Consider the following 26,913-nt stretch of genomic DNA (forward strand, 5'->3'; position numbering starts at 1 on the left):
GTCGAGTCTGTAAAACGAGGCAACACAGGCAGTCAGTGTAGAGGGAAATCCTTAGATACAAATACATTATTTAAAAAACTACAGGTAGGCAGTAGCATGAAACTATAGAAGCATTTCCCAAAGTTTAAACATGACGAAGATGTACACCCAACATACTTCTTACGAGTTGTTCGAGATCTTTGCCTCAAAAATAGGAGGATGCTTGGAAAATAGATTTGGCATCACGATATCTAGTAGGGGATGTTGGTGAGTGGGGGAATACTCACGCGGAAGACTTTGCTTCATGGAAGGTTCTTGTAGAGAAATTTAGACGTAAACACTGGTCACAAACGAAACAAGAAGAATTAACTAGAATTACTCGATCTAAAGCACTATAATACTTTGTGAGGACATTTTAAAAAGAGTGTTGACTGGTGTTTAATACGATCTACTTATTTAGGTAGCCCACTGGATGAATTTCATTTAGCTAAAATATAAAGTATTAGTGGTACGGCTGCCCCATTATGTACGAAAAGAAGTTTTGTACTGGTTTGGCCTACTGTACACGAGTTGTTACCATTTGTGGAAAATCTAGATGCCATGAACAATGAAAAGAATAGGCAAAACCCGAAAGATACGGGTTATGAAAATAGTAAGCTTAAACAATAGTTTCAAAAGAAACAAGAAGTAAATTAACGCCAATGACCGAATACCCTAAAAGAATGTCGAAACAACAACAACTTAACAAATGGGGATACACAAACGTTTAGTATTGACAATAATAATAATGATAAGAAAGAAGGGGCTATGATTATGCAAAGCTTTACGTCAGCCCAAACAATCTTAGGGACGGAAAACGATCTACATCCTGGTCAAAGTGTTGTGATCCAGGTCTGTTGGCCCATAGAGGAAAAAAAAATGACATTTAGCGAAATCACACCGTTAAAAAATTGCATATGAACAGAAGATGAGTGATAGATACGTAACGAAATTACAAGACCAATAGTTGTAAGTACGATAAACAAATGTGAAATAGATGTATATGTATGGACTCGGCAAGTTATATTTCCGTTATATCTAAATAATTATACGAGTTTTTAGAACAGGAAAATGTATATCTACAGACGTTAAAGTAACCTCTGGCGTGCCACAGTGGAGTGTTATGGGACCATTGATTTTCACAATATGTATAAATGACCTAGTAGATAGTGTCGGAAGTTCCATGTGGCTTTTCGCGGATGATGCTGTAGTATACAGAGAAGTTGCAGGATTAGAAAATTGTAGCGATATGCAGGAAGATCTGCAGCGGATAGGCACTTGGTGCAGGGAGTTGCAACTGTCCCTTAACATAGAAAAATGTAATGTATTGCGAATACATAGAAAGAAGGATCCTTTATTGTATGATTATATGATAGCGGAACAAACACTGGTAGCAGTTACTTCTGTAAAATATCTGGGAGTATGCGTGCGGAACGATTTGAAGTGGAATGATCACATAAAATTAATTGTTGGTAAGGCGGGTACCAGTTTGAGATTCATTGGGAGAGTGCTTAGAAAATGTAGTCCATAAACAAAGGAGGTGGCTTACAAAACACTCGTTCGACCTATACTTGAGTATCGCTCATCAGTGTGGGATCCGTACCCGATCGGGTTGACGGAGGAGATATAGAAGATCCAAAGAAGAGCGGCGCGTTCCGTCACATGGTTATTTGGTAGCCGTGATAGCGTTACGGAGATGTTTAATAAACTCAAGTGGCAGACTCTGCAAGAGAGGCGCTCTGCATCGCGGTGTAGCTCGCTCGCCAGGTTTCGAGAGGGTGCGTTTCTGGATGAGGTATCGAATATATTGCTTCCCTCTACTTATACCCCCTGAGGGGATCACGAATGTAAAATTAGAGAGTTTAGAGCGCGCACGGAGGCTTTCAGACAGTCGTTCTTCCCGCGAACTATACGCGACTGGAACAAGAAAGGGAGGTAATGACAGTGGCACGTAAAGTGCCCTCCGCCACACACCGTTGGGTAGGTTGCGGAGTATAAATGTAGATGTAGATATCCGATACTTCCTGTAAATTGTGTATATGTATTACACATTACAGAAGTTAAACCTAGACAGATTAAATAAGAATGCGAATACCAATAACAATGAATAACTTTACGTTTATGCGAACCTGTTTACTAGTACTTAATGTGAATCTGCTATTGCTATTGGGGTGGATTGGCTGATTTGATAGTTTTAACATGCAATTGTAGAGACAAAGTATATGTAACATACTAGTGGTAATGCAGACGGAGATAGCATCCGTGTGATAGCAACTAGTACTGTTAGAAACTTAGAGAGCGTGATTCGAATGCTAGGTGAGCAACAACAAGAAATTAAAGCAAAAGCTTATAAGTTTGAATTATTGAACGATTTTCCAAGATTATTTGTACAAATTATTTCACACACACGCATGCAGACTGTGTACAGTCATGCACACGATCTCAAGCAGACGTGTGAAACATTATACGAACATAAATAGTTTTTAGAAGTTACTCTCGTCATATTTTCGGGGGGAGGAATAAAGAGGCTAGGTGTCAGAATAACCCGAAAATAAAAGTGACAAGCCAACATGTAGAAGGAAAAGGTTTTCGAGCAGAGTAGTGATAGGATGACCTTTCAAGCAGGAGAACTCTCTGGCGAAAAGCAGGAGTATGTAGGAGTCTGGTGAGGGATATAGAGGTAGGAGAAACAAAAACCAAGGAAGTAGCACTGGAGAACTAAAAATAATAGTAAAAAAGTTATATAATGCACTTTATGGGAGTTTATGGGTAAATTATCCCAGAGAAGGGAATACAGGGTGACAATTATTGAACTACATGAAATAAAATCGTCTCAGTTTCAGAACGGCTTTCGTTAGAACCTTCAAACTACGTGGTTCGCCGCTCGGCATGATGGGAATTAGTATGTACATGCGCACGCACCTGGTTGTTGTGGGCTATTTGCACGTGAAAATGAGCGAATAGCACATGTGAAGGCCTACTATGCGAGCAATAGCAGCCCTGCTGCGGCTGAAAAGAAGCTTGCGACCGAGTTCAAGCTGAAGGCAACCTGTCCAAATGTGCTAAAAATCTAGAATTTGATTCGCAAGTTTGAGAGAACGGGTGGTGTTTGTGATGAAAGTGTTGGCAAAGTCGTTCGTCTAAAAAGGGTGCAAACGCCTGAAACATCGAGAAGACGCGCTGTGCTTCAGACCAGTTCCCGGATATCGGTCTGACGAACTGCACAGAAGGTGGGAATCAACTGGGAGACACTGCGACAGATTATTGTTGTAGGCCTGCACCTCTTCCCATACAAAATTCAATCTCATTAGCCAATAAGCCCCATGACCATGGAACAACGGTTGCGGTTGTGTTTCGCCAACGCTACTGTCCACAGAACTGACGAATAGGACTTTGATGTGAATACGGTTTGTTTTAGTGACGAAGCCCACTTCCAGCTGGATCGGTTCGTCAGTAAGCCGAACTGGCGAGTCGGTGGGACAGAGTCCCCGATCGAGAAGTCTCTTCACCCTCAATGGGTAATTCTGTGGTGTGTAATGACCAGTCACGGAATAATTGGTGAGATATTACTTGATGGTACGGTGACTACTGAATGGCACGTGAAGTCTTGGAAGATGATTTCATCCCCATTAACCAAAGTGGCCCTTATTTCGAGAAAATGTGGTCCATGCAAGACAGAACTCGACCCTATGGAAGCAGGAGAGTGATGTCCGGGAGGAGCACTTTGGGGATCGCATTCAGCTCTGCTGTACCTGGAGTGCACTGGCATGAACCTCGATGGGCCGCCATATTCTTCGGATACGAACACATGAGACTTCTCTTGGTGGGGCTATATCAAAGATAAGGTGTACAGCAGTAACCTCGATACTATTGCTGAGTTGAAAACGATTACTCCGGTCACCGACAGCATCGAAATTCCAACACTTCAGCGGGTCTTTCAGAATTTCGCTAATCGTCTGGGCCACATCTTCGCCAATGATGGCAGGCATATCGAACATGTCATAATCTAAATCCAAATATCTGTTGTGACCATGTTGAATAAAGTGAGTGCACGCCGTAGTTTGTAATTAATTTACTTTCTTTTTTATATAGTTCAATAACTGTCATCCTGTACCAGGTTCGTGTGGACCCATGGAATGGAGGACCATAACCACTTTGTAGAAGTTTATGAGTAAGCTGCCAAAGAGAAGAGATCTTACGCCAGGTTCGCGTGGACACAACGAAGGAAGTATCCCAAGCACTTCATGGAAAAAGAAATACAAGGTTAGAGGAAAGTGTACTTAGCCCCGGGAAGGAGAGTGTTGAGAAATATTTACGTGTATCATTATTTACACAAGGGTAGAGACCTTGGATAAGGGAACATTTTGTTGTATCCACGGACCAACCAACTCGCGCACGCGCGCCCCGACCATGACATCGCTGCCAACAGTTCCTGTCTCGGCCGTCGGCGTCTCAGGGCGTTACCGCCGACGGAAGAGGTCGCGCCATGGCGGAGCTCGGGTCCGCAGCGCCTTCTGCCTTTTGCACATAAGGAGGAGCGCTGGCCCCGAGACGGACAGTCTATCGTCGATTGTTTATTGCTAGCCTTTCGTGGAGTGTATAGCGAAGCCATTGCAGTGTGATATTTGCTATTGTATTAGACTAGGCTCAGTACACGAATTACTCTTGGATATTACTTGGACTTATATTGCTGGTGCACGTTTCGTTCTATCTGGCGCCATTCTTGTCATTAATTATTTTTCGGCGAAGAGACGTAGCTACATCCTGGTCACTAGCCACGCTTTATACAATTTGTGGTGGCTGCCCTAAAAGTACCGGAGGATCTTGAGTTTGGGAGCCGTAACAAAATATTTCCTGCAGACTGATTGAATGAAATTATTAAAGTAATATACCTGTTTCCGAGAACAAAATGTCATCTCAGAATACTGTGACGTTTGATCCTAGAATTATAAATAATATTTACGTTCTCCATGATAGAAAGAGATTTTCATGATAAGGTGTAATAAAATACGTTTTAACAGTAAAACCAAACACAAAGAAATACTTACTGAAATAATGATCTTGAGGATGAAGCTGTTTTGTCTGTTTTTCCTTTAGCAATAACATATGTTTCTGGGTGGGGTCCGCCTTTAGCAAAATACAATTTAGTTATTTGTCACAGACATGTTTCACTGCAGTTGCAGCATCTTCAGTGGTTTTTTTTTATTATTATGGCTGTTAAACATAAGGAAAGTTCTTTACTGTTTAAATGCATGTAAATATTAGTTTCTAAATCTTAATTACAAGTTTTAGAAGGGCACATAAAATTGTGTATTCATACCTTCTTACCACATGGTGTGATTTTCCTGCTGTATTAAGTTTTTACAGTGTTTGTTTTTCTTTACAGTTTGTCACCTGCAACTATATACAACTTAATGTAGGAAAAATATTTACGCAAATTTATTGAATTGTATTGCAATTGTTAATTATCAATTTGAATATCATACCTCTTATGTACGTAGTCCGGAGAGGCAGTATACGAGTTGGTAGCCGTCCTCATTTATCATGTGTTGAGTTGTAATTTTGAAGATAATACAACAAGGTGAACTGAATCTCACTTTTTATTTTATGTGGTGCAGTGAATGAGAACGAAAAGTTAATTTTCAGCAGCTTTATCTGCAGCATGTAAGGAAGTCCAGTTTGAGCCAAGTTGGAGGAAGAAGGCAAAAGTTTTCATGGCACAGACTAGCTGGACCTTGATTAATTACACTCAACAGCCACCGAATATTCAGTAAGCAACAATCACTGTGTACAAAGGGGTGCGTAGTAGACTAGCCTCCACGTCGTGCACCCCGGGCCACGTGATTATATCGCGGCTAAATAGTCTACAAACTTGGCTACCAGACTATCCTTTGGGATCTCCAGGCAATTGAAACATGCAACGAAGCGACCAAACGAACGATTCCTTTGGGAACCATCCGACTAGAAGATAGGGACCATCAGTCCGGATCTTCCAGCTAAATATTGAGGGAACTAGTCGATCCAAATCTGAATATCTTTGAAAGTTTCTGGACAATAGCATCGATGTGGTACTCCTTCAGGAAACACATACCGACTCGCAGGAAGACTTACAAAGAAGAGGACGTATTCAAGGCTTCCAACAAATAGGCGCAACATATAATCACGCCTATGGCACTGCCACATATGCCCAATCCGATATTGAACATGCACACCTACTGTCCACAAGCACAGAAAACAACATCCATGTTCTTCATATAAAAGTAGACAACATAAGACTTATCAATGTCTGCAAACCACCAAACCAAATCTGGCCAAGTATTGTACTACCCGCACATGAACACCCAACGATATATGCCGGTGTTTTAATAGCCATCATGAAATGTGGCGATACACCCAAAATAATGAACACGGAGAAGCGCTGGTGGAATGGACCGACGAGAACAATCTACATCTTATATTCGATGCCAAGGAGAGGAGCACATTCCACTCGGCCCCCTGGCGCAGGGACTACAATACGGACCTCTGCCTTGTAACTACCGATAACGAGGCAAAACCAGTGCCTATACATAGAAGGGTTGCCACAGAATTCCCACACAGCCAGCATAGGCCTGTTATTTTAGACATCGGTGTCACTATACCCCTGATACGGTCCTTCCCTCGACCTAGATGGAATTTCCAAAAAGCTGACTGGGAGAAGTATTCAGCGGACCTTGATAAATGCATCCGGTTTATACCGTCACTACCTAAATGCTACGATCGTTTCAGGAAAGCTATAATTACCACAGCTAAAAAACACATCCCCAGGGGGTTTCGAAAAGAATACATCCCAGGATGGGATGCAAAATGCCATCAGCTATATGAGGATTTTACTAGTAGTGGTGACCAAGAAATAGCTGATGACCTCCTCCACAATCTAGATTCCGCAAGAAGACAACGATGGACTGAAGCAACTAAAAGAATAAATTTCATTCAATCAAGTAGGAAGGCACGGAGTTTGTTACGTAAACTCGGAGGTACGACAAGACCAGCCCAGAAAATTCCAACCATAACACCAGAGAAATTTGCAAATAACATTGTCGAAATGTCAAGAGCTCCGAGAGACAAACCACATACCAGGATGATTAAGCGCGAACTCAGAACACTAAAAAAGAATACTCCAATTATATATGAGCTTTCCAGACCATTCACTGAGGATGATGTCATTACTGCCCTCAAGGATATGAAACCGGGTAAAGCCCCAGGTTTTGACAACATACATCCAGAATTTCTAACCTACGCTGGAAAGAACGTAGTCAAAAGGATGGCAAATTTCTTTTCGAACATTTTGACTTCAAAACATCTCCCTAGAGAATTCAAAATGGTAAGAATAATAGCTTTGCTGAAACCAGGGAAACCAGCAGACCAACCGCTAAGCTACAGACCAATAGCACTTCTTAGCTGTAGATACAAACTTCTCGAACGACTTGTCCATAGTCGAATTAGCGGCATTATTATGGAGAACTTACCTATATAACAGGCAGGCTTCAGACCTGGCCGTAGTTGCTGTGACCAAGTTCTGGCATTAAAATCCTACATAGAGGCTGGCTTTCAACAGAAATTGAAAACAAGTGCTGTATTTCTAGACTTAACATCTGCATATGATACTGTTTGGAGAGATGGAATAATTTACAAACTCTTAAGAGTGATTCCTTGCCAGATTTTAACATCCTTAATACATAATATGCTGCGTAACAGAACCTTCCAGGTCACCCTAAACGGAAAGACAAGCAAAACAAAACTTATTAACAACGGGCTTCCGCAAGGCTCGGTATTGGCCCCTCTTGTGTTTAACCTCTATATAGCAGATCTCCCAAACACGAAGTCAAGAAAATTTTGCTATGCGGATGACATAGCACTGGGTACCAGAGACAAGTATCTCTTCAATTCAGAGGAAGTCCTTAATAATGACGTTGAAATACTATACAATTATTTCAAGAAATGGAGACTCAAGCCAAACCCTAACAAAACCGAAGTACCTACATTCCATCTTAATAACAAAATGGCAAATGAAATTATTAACATAAAACTCGGAAACACCAACCTCAAACATAATAAGTTTCCAAAGTACTTAGGTATAACATTGGATCGCCCTCTTTCTTACCGAAAACATCTGGAGAACACCACTGCAAAAATTGGAACACGGAATAACATCATTCAAAAACTTTGCGGTACTACTTGGGGAGCTAACGCAAAAACATTACGCACCTCATCTATCGCCTTAGTGTTCTCTGTGGCTGAGTACTGCGCTCCAGTCTGGATTAATAGCTGTCACACCAAACTTATTGACAGGCAACTAAATAACACAATGAGGTTGATTTCTGGAACTGTTAAATCAACGCCCACGTACTGGTTACCGGTGCTATGTAATATCCTGCCCCCGGACCTGCGTAGAAAAGCGGCCCTACTGCACGAATTCTGAAAGATTGAGACAAACCAGAACTACCAATTAAAGAAGAATTCTCACAACTGCGACACACTCGATTGAAATCAAGAAAGCCACCCATACGCACAGCTGAGCAGCTTCAAAATAATAACTATGACCACATGAAACAATGGAGACTAGACTGGAACCAAAAAACAAATGACCTACTACAGACCTGGTTTGAGAGCTACAACTGCAACATCTCTGGAATGGAACTAACACGGAAAACATGGTCCGCATTAAATCGAATACGTACTGGACATGGCAGGTGTGCGGATTCACTACACAAATGGGGAAGAGCGTTGTCACCAGAATGTGACTGCGGTGCCCCTAGACAGACGATCCAACACATCCATGGTGAATGCTCCTTGCGAGCATATGCAGGGAACTGGTCCGACTTCCTGGAGGCATCCCCATCGGCGCTAGAATGGATCTCAAACCTCGATATGACCTTTTAACTGCCCAATATAAGCATAAATTATATTCATGATTGTTATAAGATTTTAATGTGTAACACTTGATGTATTAATGTTGCATGTATAGCCATACGCTAAATAAATAAATAACTGTATACAAAAGTGGTTTTTGGGTGGCAATTTATTTAAGTATTTGGGGCATGGGGCGAGGTACGACAGACCACCAGGCAGCGCAAGCCAACCTGAAACACTTCAGCCCTAGAGTGAGAAAGTACTTGGATATACATCATTTAGGAATAGGTTAGTATTTTTGTGCTAAAATTATTGCTCGGGCGTGTTTCTAAATCTCAAATAAGTAACCATGTGTTTAACAATTGTTCTAAATTATATGGCTGAATGTTCATTCTCTAAACAATGTCGTAAGGAAGGATCAGTGACTGTGGTAGTCGTGCATTTTGGTGTTGACAATGAAATGAGATAAAAAGGGAACCGTGTGGGGTTGTTCGACTAGATAGTACAGGTCACCAATTTGGTGACTTGTGTGTCGGTAAAGCTGAGATGAGACCATTAGGATGACTCTCACACCCCTTACGTGAGCGCAGGAAATCACCGACCCAACCAGGAATCGAACGCAGAAAACCGGTATCTATAGCCACCGATGATACCACTAGCCAATTGCTGAAGACTGATTTAGTAGTCCTGCGGACATCGTATTCATTTTCTTCTGTAATTGCTTTACTCATTATTGTGGTTAACTTTTTAGCTTCAAACGTATGAAAAGTACTTCGGGAAGGGTTGCTAGTATGCATATTCTATCCACAATAGCAGCTAAGAACACCGAAAAACTTCCGTTGCCTCTGTGGTCAATTTATGATTTGGATTTGTAATACGTACCCAGGTTCGCTGAGTGCTCTTCTGCAATAACTGCTTTGTATAATGGACATGTCACCATATTTCAGTTTGACCTTGACTGCCAGCTACTGAACGGTAATATGCGTCACGACTTTCAGTACATCATAAAAATTTTAGGTACTGTCAAGTTCAGATCCCAGGCAAGAGGAAATCATATTAAACTCCCTCCGCAGTGCGTATTGTTTGTTAGCCGCGCATGCCGTATGTGTGTTCGCCTGCCTGGTTTACTTCCCCCCAAGTAGACTCTCCCAACATTAAATTGTTTCGTTTGTCTCAGCGAGCGTCAGTAGTATCGTTGGTGTGTGTCCTTACGGTTGACGTGAACGTTTAAGTTTAGTTCCTTTGTTCGTTTGTTTCGTTTTTGTCACTGTTAAAACGTTAATCATTGAAGAATGTGTGTTTTTAGTCGAACAAGTGTTCAAAGCTAGCGGTAAATGCACAGTTTCAGTTCGTCAAACATTTAATTCAGTTTTCCCGGAGACAACAATCCCACATCGCGATACTGTGCGTGATTTGATTAACAAATTTCGAAGTACGGGTTCAGTGACAGATGAACAGAGAAGTGGTCGTCCTAGCGTTTTTTTATTTTTATTTATTTATTTTTTTGAGGATAAACTACTCGATATTTGCGATAAAGTGTCCATGAGTCCGAACAAATCAGTAAGAAAACTCGTCCAGAAAATCGATGTTAGTGTCGGAATGGCCCACACAGCTGTAAGGAAAAAATTAGAACCTCTCCCACACAAAGTGATAGTCATGCAAGAACTCAAAAATACTCATCATGACAAGAGACTGCTTCACTGTCAATGGTTCAAAAATTTCGTTCAACAAAATGATAATCTTAATGAAACATTTTTCACTGATGAGGCATGGTTTCATTCATCGTAAAATTCTCGTATGTGTAGTACCGCAAATCCATTGTGTATTCACGATTAAACTAATTGAATTGTGAATTTCAACATTTAATGCGAGAATTTGTAAGTAAAAATGAATATTCAATAAAATAATAACTTGTATTTCACTGAGTTTCATTTCGGTATATTCACTGCGGTATACGGCACGTGCGGCTAACAATGATACGGCACTGCGGAGAGACTTTTTGAACACCGCGTGTTAGGCCGTTCTGTGTAGGATATATTGTTTATTAATTATAAATAATGAGGAAATGTGGCACAGCATTTTACGAAACGAGGCGCAATGTGAGACATGGGAGCTTGGCGTAGTAAATAGTCCGATTTTCTTCCCCATCCGACACGAACAAGTTGCGCACAAGACGGTATGGAGTACCCACCTTGTAAGAATGGACTCGGTCTAAGCGTGCGGTCCACAGTTAGGTAGGGAAAAAAGCACACCCGTGAAAAATACACTGAGCAACCAGAACTTGATTACCTACCTAACAGCCCGTATGTCCACCTTTGGCAGAGATTACAGCGTCGACACATCGTGGTATGGATGAAATGAGGCCTCGTTAGGAGGCGATGAACTCTGACGCCATGTTCAGTCACAGGCCTCGGTAGGGGGCGATGAACTCTGGCGCCATGTTCTGTCATATCAGAAATGTGCTCGATGGCGTTCAGGTCTGGCAACTTGGGGGGGGGGGGGCGTTCGTCAATTGGAGCTCGCCGCTGTGTTCCTCGAACTACCCCATCACACTTCTGGGCTTGCGACATGACGCATCATCTTGAAAAATGTCAGTGCTGTCAGGAAACAGGATTGTTATGAAGGGGTGCAACAAGTGTACGATACTATTTGGCCGTCGTGTTGCCTTTCATGGGCTTCACTGGACTCATGGGTGCCCACGTTAACGTTCCCCAAAGCATAATGGAGCCGGCGCCGGCTTGTCTAAGTGCGGTACCGTAAGTGTCTAGGAGATCCCCTGGAAGGCGACGAATTCACTCTCTCTCATTGGCATGATGAGGAAGGTATCGGGACCCATCAGACCATGCAACGCTCTGCCACTGCGCCAACATCCAATGCCTGTGGCCACGGGCCCATTTCCGTCGTTGTTGTCGATGCCGTGGTGTTAATGTTGAAACAAGCATGGATCGTCAGCTGCGGAGGCCAATCATTGGGAGTGTTTGGTGTACAGTGTGTCCAGACAAACTCGTACTCTGCCCAGCATTAAACCTCTCATGTAAGTTCCACCACAGTTTTCACCTGTCCTGTTTTACCAGTCTGCCCAGACTACGACGTCCGACATCCGTAACGAAGAGGGGGCCGCCCAACCCCAAGACGCTGGACGTGTCTTCACCTTGGATTCGCCAAGTATTGAGGACACGCACCACAGCACTCTTCAAACACACCTAACAGGCCGTGCACTTTTCAGCCCAATCTGCAGCTCTGATAAATCGGACTCATTCCCAATTCTACATACCCAGGGAAACAATAACGTCTGTACAGTAGTCCAGAGGCGCTTACTGCTTACGTTACGCGTTGCACATACTGAATTTTTCTGCTGGTGGAAGCAAGTTCACCGATATTATCTGTTAACGTGAGTTGCCTGAAGTGAAGACACCATAGGTCCAGCTTATCTCAATAAATGTGAGTGCCAGGAAAGAAGACGGGAACGTCTGCACAGCCATTTAGAAACGCTGACTAGTCAGCGGAAGATGGCGCAAAATCGCAACAGTTCGTTGGCGCGACGGCGAAATACATTAAACTGGCACTGCTCTTGTAGTAGACTCATTTTCCGATGTAAGTGCGCTGCTTCTACATACAACGTGCGTGTGTTTAACTAGCAGTCATTCCTATCCAGGTGACGCTGCTATCGCCTGGAAGGGATTATATCGATAAGAGGCTGATCAGTGTATTTGAAAGCCTGTTTCCTAAATAAACATGGTTGCTAATATTCTGTTAATAAGCAGAGATTGATAATGGTGCTACCGATTGAAAAGGGCGTAAGTGCACTTATATCGGGAAATGAGTTTTCTCTTTCACTAATGCTTGTTTAATGTATCTCGATGACATTTCGCTGTCGCTCCAAGGCACTGCAGCGATTTTGCGCCGTCTTCCTCTGAGCAGTCAGCGTTTCTAAATGGCTCTGCAGATGTTCCTGTCTTCTGCCCTGCCACTAACGTTTATTGAGGCGAGCTGGAGCTATGATGTCTTCGCTTCAGGCAACTTACGTTAACAGAAGAGATCGGAAAACTTTCTTCCATCAGCAGCGAAATTCAGTATGTGCAAGGCGTAACTTCACAGTAAGCGACTTGGCATCACTGTACAGACGTTCTTGTTTCCCTCGATGTTGTTGTTGTTGTTGTGGTCTTCAGTCCTGAGATTGGTTTGATGCAGCTCTCCATGCTACCCTATCCTGTGCAAGTTTCTTCATCTCCCAGTACCTACTGCAACCTACATCCTTCTGAATCTGCTTAGTGTATTCATCTCTTGGTCTCCCTCTATGATTTTTACCCTCCACACTGCCCTCCAATACTAAATTTGTGATCCCTTGATGCCTCAGAACATGACCTACCAACCGGTCCCTTCTTCTCGTCAACTTGTGCCACAAACTCCTCTTCTCCCCAATCCTATTCAATACCTCCTCATTAGTTATCTGATCTACCCATCTAATCTTCAGTATTTTTCTGTAGCACCACGTTTCGAAAGCTTCTATTCTCTTCCTGTCCAAACTATTTATCGTCCATGTTTCACTTCCATACATGGCTACACTCCACACAAATACTTTCAGAAACGACTTCCTGACACTTAAATCTATACTCGATGTTAACAAATTTCTCTTCTTCAGAAACGCTTTCCTTGCCACTGCCAGTCTACATTTTATATCTTCTCTACTTCGACCATCATCAGTTATTTTTCTCCCCAAATAGCAAAACTCCTTCACTACTTTAAGTGTCTCATTTCCTAATCTAATTCCCTCAGCATCACCCGACTTAATTCGACTACATTCCATTATCCTCGTTTTGCTTTTGTTGATGTTCATCTTATAACCTCCTTTCAAGACACTGTCCATTCCGTTCAACTGCTCTTCCAAGTCCTTTGCTGTCTCTGACAGAATTACAATGTCATCGGCGGAACCTCAAAATTTTATTACCTCTCCATGGATTTTAAAACCTACTCCGAATTTTTCTTTTGTTTCCTTTACTGTTTGCTCCATATTCAGATTGAATAACATTGGGGAGAGGCTACAACCCTGTCTCACTCCCTTCCCAACCACTGCTTCCCTTTCATGTCCCTCGACTCTTATAACTGCCATCTGGTTTCTGTACAAATTGTAAATAGCCTTTCGCTCCCTGTATTTTACCCCTGCCACCTTTAGAATTTGGAAGAGAGCATTCCAGTCAACATTGTCAAAAGCTTTCTGTATGTCTACAAATGCTAGAAATGTAGGTTTGCCTTTCCTTAATCTTTCTTCTAAGATAAGTCGTAAGGTCAGTGTTGCCTCACGTGTTCCAGTATTTCTACGGAATTCAAACTGATCTTCCCTCGGTGTAACTGCATTCTATTCTATCGTTATACTACATTTGTGGTAAAATCAGAAAATTAATTAGAGCTTTCTGGCCTTCATCGGTAGTGCAATCCACTACAATATTGAATTTAGGGCAGCGGCCAAACGCTCCATACCAGCCCAACTTGAGAGCAGCACCAGCAAAATAACGGATATATATTATCAAGAGTGGTTGAACTTGGTGATGCGGCCCTCAGGCTTTGGTCAGTTCCATAAAAGAACAAAAAATAAAGTGGTTAAACAATAGGATACAATGCCTTATCGACTCCGAAATCTTTACAGACGGATCCCTGTTCAAAATAACCGACCAGACTTGTCTTAGGCCACTTATGGAAACAACAAGAAACCTAAATACTGATGGTCAGATGAGTATTTCAAGCACAGCCCTCCCGAATGAAAATTCGATGTGTGGATGTCAGTTTCATGGCCTTAGTGATATTCTTAACCGTGTACTTCAAAGGGATACCAACTAAGACCTCACTTTAGGTTGCAATGGCGTCTTTGCTCTGCTACCGGGAAACATATATGGGGACAGTTGGCCACAAACTCGTTGTGGAAAACTTAACGTAAGTAAGTTATGACAAATAGTATAAGACAAATTTTAATGGCGGCGCATCACCTTATCATTTTACTCCGCTGAAAAACTTCTGATTGTGCTATGCACTTAAAGTAAGAGTTGATGCTGAAAATTAATGCCTCCTAATTCTGTATGTGATAGATACCTCTTAAATCTTTTTGAACAAAACATACTTTATTAACGTTCTACATCTTTATTCTTATTCGACGCCTTCTTTTTCTTCTTCATCTTCTTGTAGATTATTCCCGGCTAGGGCCGCTTCTCCGCTCCCAGTAGCCATCTTCTTCTGTCTTGAATTCTACCATCCATATTTCTTGGTTGCATAGCCTGCTCCACGAGTTTTATCAGTTGCATCGTGGGTGATGCCCTTTCTTTCTATGGGTGGTTTCCACCATAGTACCCTATTTGGTATGTATTTTTTCTTCAAATCTACATACTTATTTCTCAACAATGTCACCCGGCGACGAATACATTTCATCCAATAAAAGTTTGTAGTTACCGTCATTGTTTGAATGTTTGATCTCACCTCTGCTTGTCCCGCTCCATAACAATCAAATTGAAGTCTTCTAAGGTGTTTCTTGTGTTCTGGAAACATATGAAAATCAGATGGGCTCAATTGAGGACTGAGTGGAGGATGATCGACGACAGTGATAACAAGACGTTGTATAGTTGCTGATGTGGCGGCACTCTTGTGTGGTGTGCCATAGTCGGACTAATGCAAAGGGTGCTCCATGTGTGGCCGACCTGTTCTGCGATTAGAGACGCGATCACAGCACGGTGTTTCCCAAGCACCGATGTAATTACGCATGTAATGTACAGCAATCGTGTACAATGGCTACGTTCCTGCCAGGCATTGTGCACCATTGCAGATTCTCGTAGCCCTATTACACAACCTCGTTCAAACTCATTGTGGTGTTCACAATGGAGTCTTTGTCACCTTAAAGGCGTTCATGAAAAACATCAAATCACCACGTCCAATCTCAATGGTAACTACCACCCACGATCGTTACAGCGCGTGTCTAAAGCAAAATCTGATATTCTTCCTGATCGTGGCGCTACTAGAGCCACGTTGATGCTACTAGCGCATCTTTCATATGTAGAAACACGAGTATCAACCTTCGTGAACGTCGCACAGTTCCTTATTGGTGCTGCGATCACAAGAAGACCGGGCTCAGGACGGCCACGTGGCACTACCGAGAGGGAAGACCATAGTATTAGGAGTATGGTGCCCCGCACTGCATCTGCACCAGCAGTTTCAGCAGCAGTTGGAAACACACTGACGCAACTAACTCTTACTAATCGGCTACTTCAAGTACGGCTCCGAGGCATGCGCCATTCAGCGTGCTTTCCACTGATCCCATACCAACACTGTTTTCGATGTCAATAGTGTCAACTGAGAGCTCACTGGAGCGCCTGGATGAGATCTCTTTTGTTTCATGATTAAAGTTGGTCCCGTCTCGGTTGCAGTGTTCGTTTGAAGGAAGCCAGCCGAAGGCTTGTAACTGGCCTGATTGTGTTCTAGATGCGCTAAAACCACACCTGGAGTTACGGTCTGGGGTGGGATTTCGTATGACAGCAAGGACACATTCCTGGTTATTCCACGAACCCTGACTGATACGCTGTACTTAATGTGGTCATTTGACCTGTTGTGCTGCCCTTCATGAAAAGCATCCCAAGGACTGCCTTGCAAAGGAATAACGCTCGCCCATATACCGCTGCTGTAACCCAACATGCTTTATAGAGTGTGGATGTGTTGCCTTGGCATGCCCGATCGCCAGGACAGTCTCCAATCTAGCACGTATGAGACATCACCGCTTGAAAACCGTAGTGTCATCCACAAAAAGCAATAACCGTTCCTGTATTGACCGACGAAGGGCAACAGTCGTGGAACTCCATCCAAAAAACTGACATCCGGTACCTCTAAAACAAAAAGCGCGTACTTTTGCCTACTTGCAGCCAACATTCCGGCGGTTACGCCGATTATTAGGGTACCAGCATTTCACATGTTTAATGGCTTATCTCGCGCTTACATTGACCTACGATCTTGCAAGATTAATCATCTTGATAAATGTACTACCGAAATTTCATTAAAGCTATACTTAACTCCTCCCGAACAGGCCATGAAGGCCCAACAGTACCTACCGGCCGCCGTGTCTTCCTCAGCTCATAGGCATCACTGGATGCGGGTATGGAGTGGCTTATGGTCAGCACACCGCTCTCCCGACCGTATGTCACTTTCCGAGACAGGAGCTTCTTTTCAATCAAGTAGCTCCTCAGTTTGCCCCACAAGGGCTGAGTGCACCCCGCTTGCCAACAGCGCTCAGTAGACTGGATGTTCACTCATTCAAGTACTAGCCCAGCCCGACAACGCTGACGGGAATCGGTGTTGCCACTGCGGCCGATATTTCATTACTCTACATTAATTGCATTTTGGTGCTGCGACTTTTTTCCATACTTATTAATTTGGTCTTCTGACTGAGGCGTTCTGTCTCCTGTGACCTTGCCGCTACCAGTTGCTAACCTGCGAAAATATTAGAAAATATAAATAATTTTTACTTCGTTTAAAGTCATATTGATCTCACTAAATGAGTAAAGCGATGGGATTAAACAAAAATGGTGAGATATTTGCAGAAGAGGGGGTTTGAAGGTAGAAGGATCATCGAAGTTTGCCTTTGACGTCAGTTATTCTAGTTAGGCCGCTACCGGCCCAGAGAAGCCTAAATCCACAACCTCAAAACCTCTTGGTTATATCTTGACAATCTTCTCTCGGAGCCACAACCTCGCGTTCCACAAAAACACCACGCTTCATGCATTTATCAACCGAGAATAAATTTTAATTACGCTCCGCACCTGTCTCGCACGTCTGAGCGACTATTTTATTCGACGCGTAGCGGAAGCACGGCGTGATGCTGGCGACTGTATGGCAGGCGCGGCTACTGGCGCCAGTGCCGGCGCTGGCGCCGTTAATTTGGCCAATGAGCGCGCCGGGCGTGCATTATTTGCTGGCGCGGCCACCTGATCCCGGGCTAATTCACTCTTGATAACGCGATACAATGGGCACGCCAAATCCCGGCACTAAACACACGTTACTGCCGACTGCCGCTCGCGGGCCATCACGCATATGAAGCCATCGCGACAAAGCTGTTTAATTTTCCTAACTGAAGGCCGTTAATAATTTGGTGGCTGCAGCAACAGCAGCAACTACTGACTGCCCCACAAGGGGCGATCGGCGTTCGCCCGCAACCGCGCCACCGCGTCCCCTTCATACGCAGAGTTCTCTGCGGCTCTGCGGTCGTCGTGTAGGGTGGGTAATTGGACAGAAACTGCTGCAATGTGTCCGAGCATGACGCCACACGTGTACTTACAAAGGGGGCGGAAAAACATATGCATTTGTACAAGAGTTCTTTGTACAGCACATATTTCCTTGTTTTTCACATTTAATTCGGGAAATATAGCTCCCGTGTACCATATGGTTCAAATGGCTCTGAGCACTATGGGACTTAACTTCTAAGGTCATCAGTCCCCTAGAACTTAGAACTACTTAAACCTAACTAACCTAAGGACATCACACCCATCCATGCCCGAGGCAGGATTCGAACCTGTGACCGTAGCTGTCACGTGGTTCCAGACTATAGCGGCTTTACGTGTACCATATGTTTGCAAAATCTGTGCCAGAATAGCACTGTCTTTTTTTCCTTTTTTTAAGTAAATATAAGCTTTAGTACTGACACACATTGGATACAATGACACGGTACACAACCAACAAAGGGGACTCCTTGCCAAGATATGGAATGCCAAAAATTGACTGTCTCGGACGCCAGAAATTTTGTATAGATCAGACGGGAAGTAATTTCAATACCGGGCTTACGGGGCACTCTAGGTTGACTGGAATTATCGTTCTACAGCTGGAACACATTCGAAAGCGGCAGGTCAAATTATTTCAGAGGCCACTAGAGCACTACAAATAGTAGAGGCAAGCTAAAAAGAAAGATTATTCCAGGAAATAGCAATATACACAGATGCTAAAACGCAGCGTGGCAGTGTAATGAACGAGCCGGTCTTTGTGGCCGAGCGGTTCTAGGCCCTACAGTCTGGAACCGCGAGACCGCTACGGTCACAGGTTCGAATCCTGCCTCGGGCATGGGCGTGTGTGATGTTCTTAGATTAGTTAGGTTTAAGTAGTTCTAAATTCTAGGGTACTGATAACCTCAGATGATAAGTCCCATAGTGCTCAGAGCTATTTGATCCATTTTTTGTACTGAACGAGCAAACCGAATGTTACGAGACATAGGTTTTTAAAGAATTTTACCCGAGTAATTGATAAAAACGTAAACAGCACTCATGGTTTAGGCCTTCAGTCCCTTCCGACTGGCCGACTGCTCCCTACAAGGTAGTACGACGAGCAGTCCTTGATCATGCAGCGATTGATTAGCAAGTCGTCAATCCCTTCAGTCGTTATAGCCAGTAGTTTCATCCTGCTGATGCTGCCACTTCTTTAATCAAGAAAATCCTCAGTTAGCCTCACAAGCGCTAAGTGGAAGTTGCACCAGGCCTGCTTCATTCATAATAAGGGTCAGGAAGCACAGGATATCGAGACCACGTATTTCCGCCCAGAAGACAGCAGTGCTAGACTATTAGTCTACTTTTTTACATTAATTCAATAGCGAGTCGTACCTGGGTTGTGTAGTCCCTTCAAAGCACATCTCCTTTCTTAATGCACGTTCTACACACCAATCTCTCAACATTTTACTCAGTCCTTCCACGTCTAATAGTAGAACACTATAATTGCGTCAGCAAGACGTGCATCTCTCTCTAATTGTAATTGGGGGATATTCAAGAGGTCACTGTCGAAATGGAAACCATGGTGCAAATTTGATGAAGCTTTACACAAGTATGATAGCCAGCGTTTCTACACTCCTGGAAATTGAAATAAGAACACCGTGAATTCATTGTCCCAGGAAGGGGAAACTTTATTGACACATTCCTGGGGTCAGATACATCACATGATCACACTGACAGAACCACAGGCACATAGACACAGGCAACAGAGCATGCACAATGTCGGCACTAGTATAGCAATGCAGGCTGCTATTCTCCCATGGAGACGATCGTACAGATGCTGGATGTAGTACTGTGGAACGGCTTGCCATGCCATTTCCACCTGGCGCCTCAGTTGGACCAGCGTTCGTGCTGGACGTGCAGACCGCGTGAGACGACGCTTCATCGAGTCCCAAACATGCTCAATGGGGACAGATCCGGAGATCGTGCTGGCCAGGGTAGTTGACTTACACCTTCTAGAGCACGTTGGGTGGCACGGGATACATGCGGACGTGCATTGTCCTGTTGGAACTGCAAGTTCCCTTGCCAGTCTAGGAATGGTAGAACGATGGGTTCGATGACGGTTTGCATGTACCGTGCACCATTCAGTGTCCCCTCGACGATCACCAGTGGTGTACGGCCAGTGTAGGAGATCGCTCCCCACACCATGATGCCGGGTGTTGGCCCTGTGTGCCTCGGTCGTATGTAGTACTGATTGTGGCGCTCACCTGCACAGCGCCAAACACGCATACGACCATCATTGGCACCAAGGCAGAAGCGACTCTCATCGCTGAAGACGACACGTCTCCATTCGTCCCTCCATTCGCGCCTGTCGCGACACCACTGGAGGCGGGCTGCACGATGTTGGGGCGTGAGCGGAAGACGGCCTAACGGTGTGCGGGACCGTAGCCCAGCTTCATGGAGACGATTGCGAATGGTCCTCGCCGATACCCCAGGAGCAACAGTGTCCCTAATATGCTGGGAAGTGGCGGTACGGTCCCCTACGGCACTGCGTAGGATCCTACGGTCTTGGCGTGCATCCGTGCGTCGCTGCGGTCCGGTCCCAGGTCGACGGGCACGTGCACCTTCCGCCGACCAGTGGCGACAACATCGATGTACTGTGGAGACCTCACGCCCCACGTGTTGAGCAGTTCGGCGGTACGTCCACCCGGCCTCCCGCATGCCCACTATACGCCCTCGCTCAAAGTCCGTCAACTGCACATACGGTTCACGTCCACGCTGTCGCGGCATGCTACCTGTGTTAAAGACTGCGATGGAGCTCCGTATGCCACGGCAAACTGGCTGACACTGACGGCGGCGGTGCACAAATGCTGCGCAGCTAGCGCCATTCGACGGCCAACACCGCGGTTCCTGGTGTGTCCGCTGTGCCGTGCGTGTGATCATTGCTTATACAGCCCTCTCGCAGTGTCCGGAGCAAGTATGGTGGGTCTGACACACCGGTGTCAATGTGTTCTTTTTTCCATTTCCAGGAGTGTATTACAAAAATGGCTCTGAGCACTATGCAACTTAACTTCTGAGGTCATCAGTCGCCTAGAACTTAGAACTAATTAAACCTAACCAACCTAAGGTCATCACAAACATCCATGCCAGAGGCAGGATTCGAACCTGTGACCGTAGCGGTCACGCTGTTCCAGACTGAAGCGCCTACAGCCGCACGACCGTTTCTATGACATCCATAGCTAGTCCCATCTCTCTTCTCAGTACTAACCACACAGTGAGCGTCTAACGAAGGATAGAAAAGTTTTCTGCCAGTTATTTGCGCCTGGCAATATGTTTCGCCGATTTCACGCAACCCCGCATAACGCAACTGTCGTGCATTACCTTCTTCGTAACAGTTCTTGGCCCCACACTGAGGGGGGCAATGATGACGCTCCTGCATCGTTTCTGGGAGGAAATGTATCATCACCCATAGTACTGCTCGGACCTGACTCCCTCAGATTTAAATTTCAGCTCAAATGAATCGCTGGCTATGCAGAAAATATTTTGCCACAGACAACGAGTTGGAAGAAAAACAAGAAAAGTTATGGCTGTACCTACTCTTCTATATGCTTCTGAAGCATGGACAGTAACAAAAAGAAAAGTCTAGTATAGAAACAGCGATATGGAGTTAATGAGCTATGTAAGAGGCTGTTATAAAACACAGAAAATAAGGAATGAAACAATGCAATGAGTTTTAAAAACCTTTTAATTAATGATGAGATAGAAGAGAACAGAATGAAATGGGAGGATCAGAATAGCAGAATGACTGCCAGAAAAGATAATGAATTATCGGCCAACTAGAAAGAGAGAACAAGACAGACCTCTAAGAGCTGGGTGGATGATGACAGAGACAGACAAAGGTGATTACAACACCTAATCCTTGGAAGGAGATGACGATGGTGACAAGAAGCTGCAGTCCAGAGGAGAAAATTTTGTACAACGCTACGACAGATGTAAACCTAAGCTTTCGCGGCCGTTGTCATAAACAATAAAATTTTTCTGGGTTTGAGGTCTCATTCTCAACTATAAAATTCCTAAGTTTCGGCGACTATTGCAAGACGCCTTCCTCAGGGTGCACTGCTAACTGATGCACTCCGAGGAAGGCGTCTTGCAATAGTCGCCGAAACATAGGAATTTTATAGTTGAGAATGAGGCCTCAAACCCAGAAAAATTTTCTTGATTGCTTTGACAGGCGTCTAGGAGAGGCGAATACGTAGAGCAGCGGTAGATAACTGTTGCAAATAAAACAGTTTTGATTTTCACGTTAGTTTTCGTTTTGTACCGATCGTTCCTTACTTTCAGAATAGCCCTTGTAGATTAACGGTACACGAGAGATTGTCGTTGGAGATTGCTAATCCGTTACATGTCGCAGTTTTTCTGAAATCCTCTAATCTTGTATCTTTAGAGATGTCCCTTCGCAGCAGTTAAAGCGCTCGGTCGTGGACTTTTGCAGATGTGGTGGATGTGGAGCTTGGATGGTAATAACTGGAGGACGTACTCAGCTACTTGGATTGCGCTAAATATCACACAATTTAATTTTCTTAAGGGATATCGGTTAACGATTCCTGTGGTTTTGATCTGATCGCAGTTCACTGTACACTTAAGACATTTCGGAAGATATTGACTGTCAATGAAATTCTGCAATTGTTTGTGGATGAATTTCAGTTACTTTCAACGCACGTAGGCGACCTCACTATGGACGAGAGTCTGGAGATTTGTGTATGATGCACTAGTGACAAGGGTCGCTCTAGGCATGTAATGATCCAATATGCCGCCTTTTTCGTCCCAAAAGAGAGTCAACATAACCTTACCTGCTCTTGGTTCTTTTTGCAACTTCTTTGGTTTTGGTCATGAGGAATGACGCCATTCCTTGCTCGCTCTCTTCATTTCCGGTTGGTGGAAGTGAACCCAGGTTTCGTCCCCAGTAACGATTCTTGCCAGGAAGCCATGACCTTCCCGTTAAAAGCTTGCATCACCGCATTGAACATTAATTTGTCGATGAATTTTAATAGGTTTCACACCTTCACTACGCAAAAACTGAATAACAGAACGCTGTTCTTCCCTGGTGCAAATTGCAAGTGGGGTGGCCATCTTTATACTGATACTGTTCTATGCTGCCACCTACAGGCCATTCTGCACGCTGTTTGTAGCACGCTTGCCAAGTTACAGGATAACGGCGCGGAATTTCGATTTGTTATTACAAATTTAAGGTTTTCATTTGACTCACCCTCGTTCAATACACTAGTGCAGTTCTCTCGCACCGCTTCGGTGGGTCACGAAGATACTTAAGAGGTATGATTTTTCGCAACTTGAGGTTGTATCAGTGCTATAATGCACGCTACAAAAAATTCGTGGAATTCACGGAGCAGCACTTCTGTTGCTATAAAACTCCTTCTATTTTAATGTTATTAGTTTTCATTAATGACCAGCGTAGCCCACGTAACCTACGTTGTACTATTTGTATGTAGTTATTTAAACCAATGGGTTTGCTTTCTGTAAATGAAAGTAGAGTCGTGATCCTGCAATTCTATCGACAAATGATATTACTATTGTTTCATTTATCTCTTGTCATTTGGCCAGATCACGCTGGCGCAACCCCCGCCCGCTCCCCGCCCCCCCCCCCCCCCCAGTGCCAATCCGCCGCCTCAGCTGCTATCTTCGGGATGTTTCCTGGCAGGATTTTACTTTCGTCTTATGTCATTGCTATTGCTTTCTGTACTATAATGTTGACAGTTTAAATTAATGGCCAGTGTTGCAACCCACGATGCGCTATCTCTTTGTAATTATTGTGTGCTCTAATTATTGTATGCTCTAATTATTGTATGCTGTAATTCCGTTCACTTAAGCGTTGTTAGTTTACATTAAATACCAATGTTGCCTATTAAACCTAATAGTCTACTTTCTGTGTATGAAAGTGTGGCTTTGTTTCTGCAGCTCTATCTGCGTATGTTATTAAGTCTGTTCTATTTGTGTCTGTGGTTTGTCAAATGCCTTTCCTGCCGATCCGGTTGTACCACTATCCGCTCACTACACAGCCTCAGTTTTCCACACATGGCTGCCTTGACTGATGTGCGGTCGTATGTTAACTTTATGTCGTAGCTATTGTGTGCTATAATTCTTGCCATTCAGTGATGTCATTTTACGTTGATGATCAGTGTAGATTATGAAGTCTACGTTGTAAAAGTGTATAAAAAGATATGAATTTATTTCCTGGGCGTGTTGCGATATACAGGCGGCCAGTGTATGTATTTCTATTTTAATCTTAGGTGTGTTATGATAAACAGCTTACTCATCGTGCCGACCCATAATAGGCTCCTACCACCTTCGTTTGTCGATCCCCGATTGTCTCCTCTTCCCCTATAACATGGGAATCGTCCTTGTGTTTAAAACAGTTGTTATTTCGTGGTTTTGGATTTGATGTACTTCTGTTTTGTAGTAATACACGGCCTCAAGGTCGTGTCTTTGCCATTCTTCTGGCGACTATGATAATAATGATTGAGTATTAAGTATTAATTACTAATACTACCGCCACCTGGTGGGCTACATATCTTCCGGCTGCCGTAATGAATCACTTCCGCTTGATCTGATTGGTATGATACTTGACTACTTATCTATGTACGAGTATTAAGCGTTTCCCTTAAACCTGGTATATTTTCACATTGTACTTTGTTCTTACTGATCAGTTAACTAAACTTTTCTGCTATGTGTTACTTGTGGCTCTTTACGAATTTTTTAGGATTAGTCCGCTGATGTACAAATCGAAACGCATCGCAAAGGGAAGTAGACAACACACAGTCAGCGACTTCCATGCGTTTTTACAGCATTCATTATATCAGTGCCACAACCTACAAATAACGAATAAAAGTTGCAAATAAATTTACAGACAGTCAACAATCACAGGTCTGTTATTAAGTTTGTGAAAGTTTTAAATTTAGTTGCTTCGAAAAGTGTGTTTTTAAAGTTTTCGTTTCATTTAATGGAGTGACTTACTATACGACATGAGGTAAACATGGTCATATTTGGGTGTAAAGATGAAACAGAAATTCACTAAAGCGCCAAAGGAACTGGTATAGGCATGCGTATACAAATACAGAGATACAGTTTGTAAACAAGCAGATTACGGCGCTGCTGTGGTCAACGCTTATATAACACAACTAGTGTCTGGCACAATTGTTAGATCGGTTACTGCTGCTACAATGACAGGTTATCAAGATTTAAGTGAGTTTGGACGTGGCGTTACAGTCGGCGCACGGGCGATGGGACACTGCATCCCCTAAGTAGTGATGAAGTGGGATTTCCCCGTACGACCATTTCACGAGTCTACCGTGAATATCAGGAATCCGGTAAAACATCAAACCTCCGACATAGCTGCGCCCGGAAAAAGATCCTGCACGCATGGGACCAACGACGAATGAAGAGAATCGTTCAAAGTTATAGAAGTACAACTCTTCCGAAAATTGCTTCAGATTGCAATGCTGGGCCGTCAACAAGCGTCAGCGTGCGAACCATTCAACGGAAAATCATCGATATGGGCTTTCTGAGCTGAAGGCCCACTCGCGTACCCTTGACGACTGCATGACACCAAGCTTCACGCCTCGCCTGGGCCCGTTAACAACTACATTGGACTGTAGATGACTGGAAACATGTTATTTAATTTTTATTGATCGTATGGCAACAACAGCAAACATTGACAAGTACACGAAGTTTAATTTTACATGTACATCTAGTTAAGTATTGCCGGCCGGGGAGGCCGAGCGGTTCTAGGCGCTACAGTCTAGAACAGTTTTAAGTTTTAGGGGACTGATGACCTCAGACGTTAAGTCCCATATTGCTCAGAGTCATTTGAACCATTTGAGCAGATGGGCCCAACAACATGCCAAATGGACCGCTCGGGATAGGCATCACGTTCTCTTCCCCGACGAGTGTCGCATATGCCTTCAACCAAACAATCGTCGCAGACGTGTTTGGAGGCAACCCAGCCAGGCTGAACTGTCCAGCTAGTGCAGCAAAGTGAGGTTCCCTGCTGCTTTGTGGTGGCATTATGTGTGGCCGACGCACGCCGTTGGTGGTCATGGAAGGTGCCGTAACGGCTGTGCAATACGTAACTGCTGTCCTCCGTCCGATAGTGCAATCATGTCGGCAGCATGTTGGCAAGGCATTTGTCTTCATGGACGACAGTTCGCGCTCCCATGGTGCGCCTATTGTGAATGACTTCCCTTGATAATGACAGCGCTTGACTAGAGTGTTCTCCAGACATGAGCCCTATCTAACATGACTGAGGTAGATTAAAAAGGGCTGTTTATGGACAACGTGACCCACTAACCACTCTGAGGGATCTACGCCGAATCGCCGTTGAGGAGTGGTACAATCTGAACCAACAGTGCCTTGATGAACTGATGGGTAGAATGCCACGACGAATACAGGCATGCAGCAATGCAAGGGTACGTGCTACTGGGTATTAGAGGTACCTGTGTACAGCAATCTGTACCACCACCGCTGAAGGTCTTGCTGTATGGTGGTACGACATGCAATGTGTGGTTTTCATGAGCAAAAAATAAATAAATAAATAAAAACAACAAAAAAAGAGGCGGAAACGATGTTTATGTTGATCTGTATTCCAATTTTCCGTACAGGTTCCGGAACTCTCGGAACCGAGGTTATGCAAAACTTTTTTTGATGTGTGTAATTGCTAATATAAATTTACTTATATTTATCGGTGACACATGCATAGCATTATAACTAATTACAG

The sequence above is a fragment of the Schistocerca piceifrons genome, chromosome 7 (assembly GCF_021461385.2).
Source record: "Schistocerca piceifrons isolate TAMUIC-IGC-003096 chromosome 7, iqSchPice1.1, whole genome shotgun sequence".
NCBI classification, from domain to species: domain Eukaryota; kingdom Metazoa; phylum Arthropoda; class Insecta; order Orthoptera; family Acrididae; genus Schistocerca; species Schistocerca piceifrons.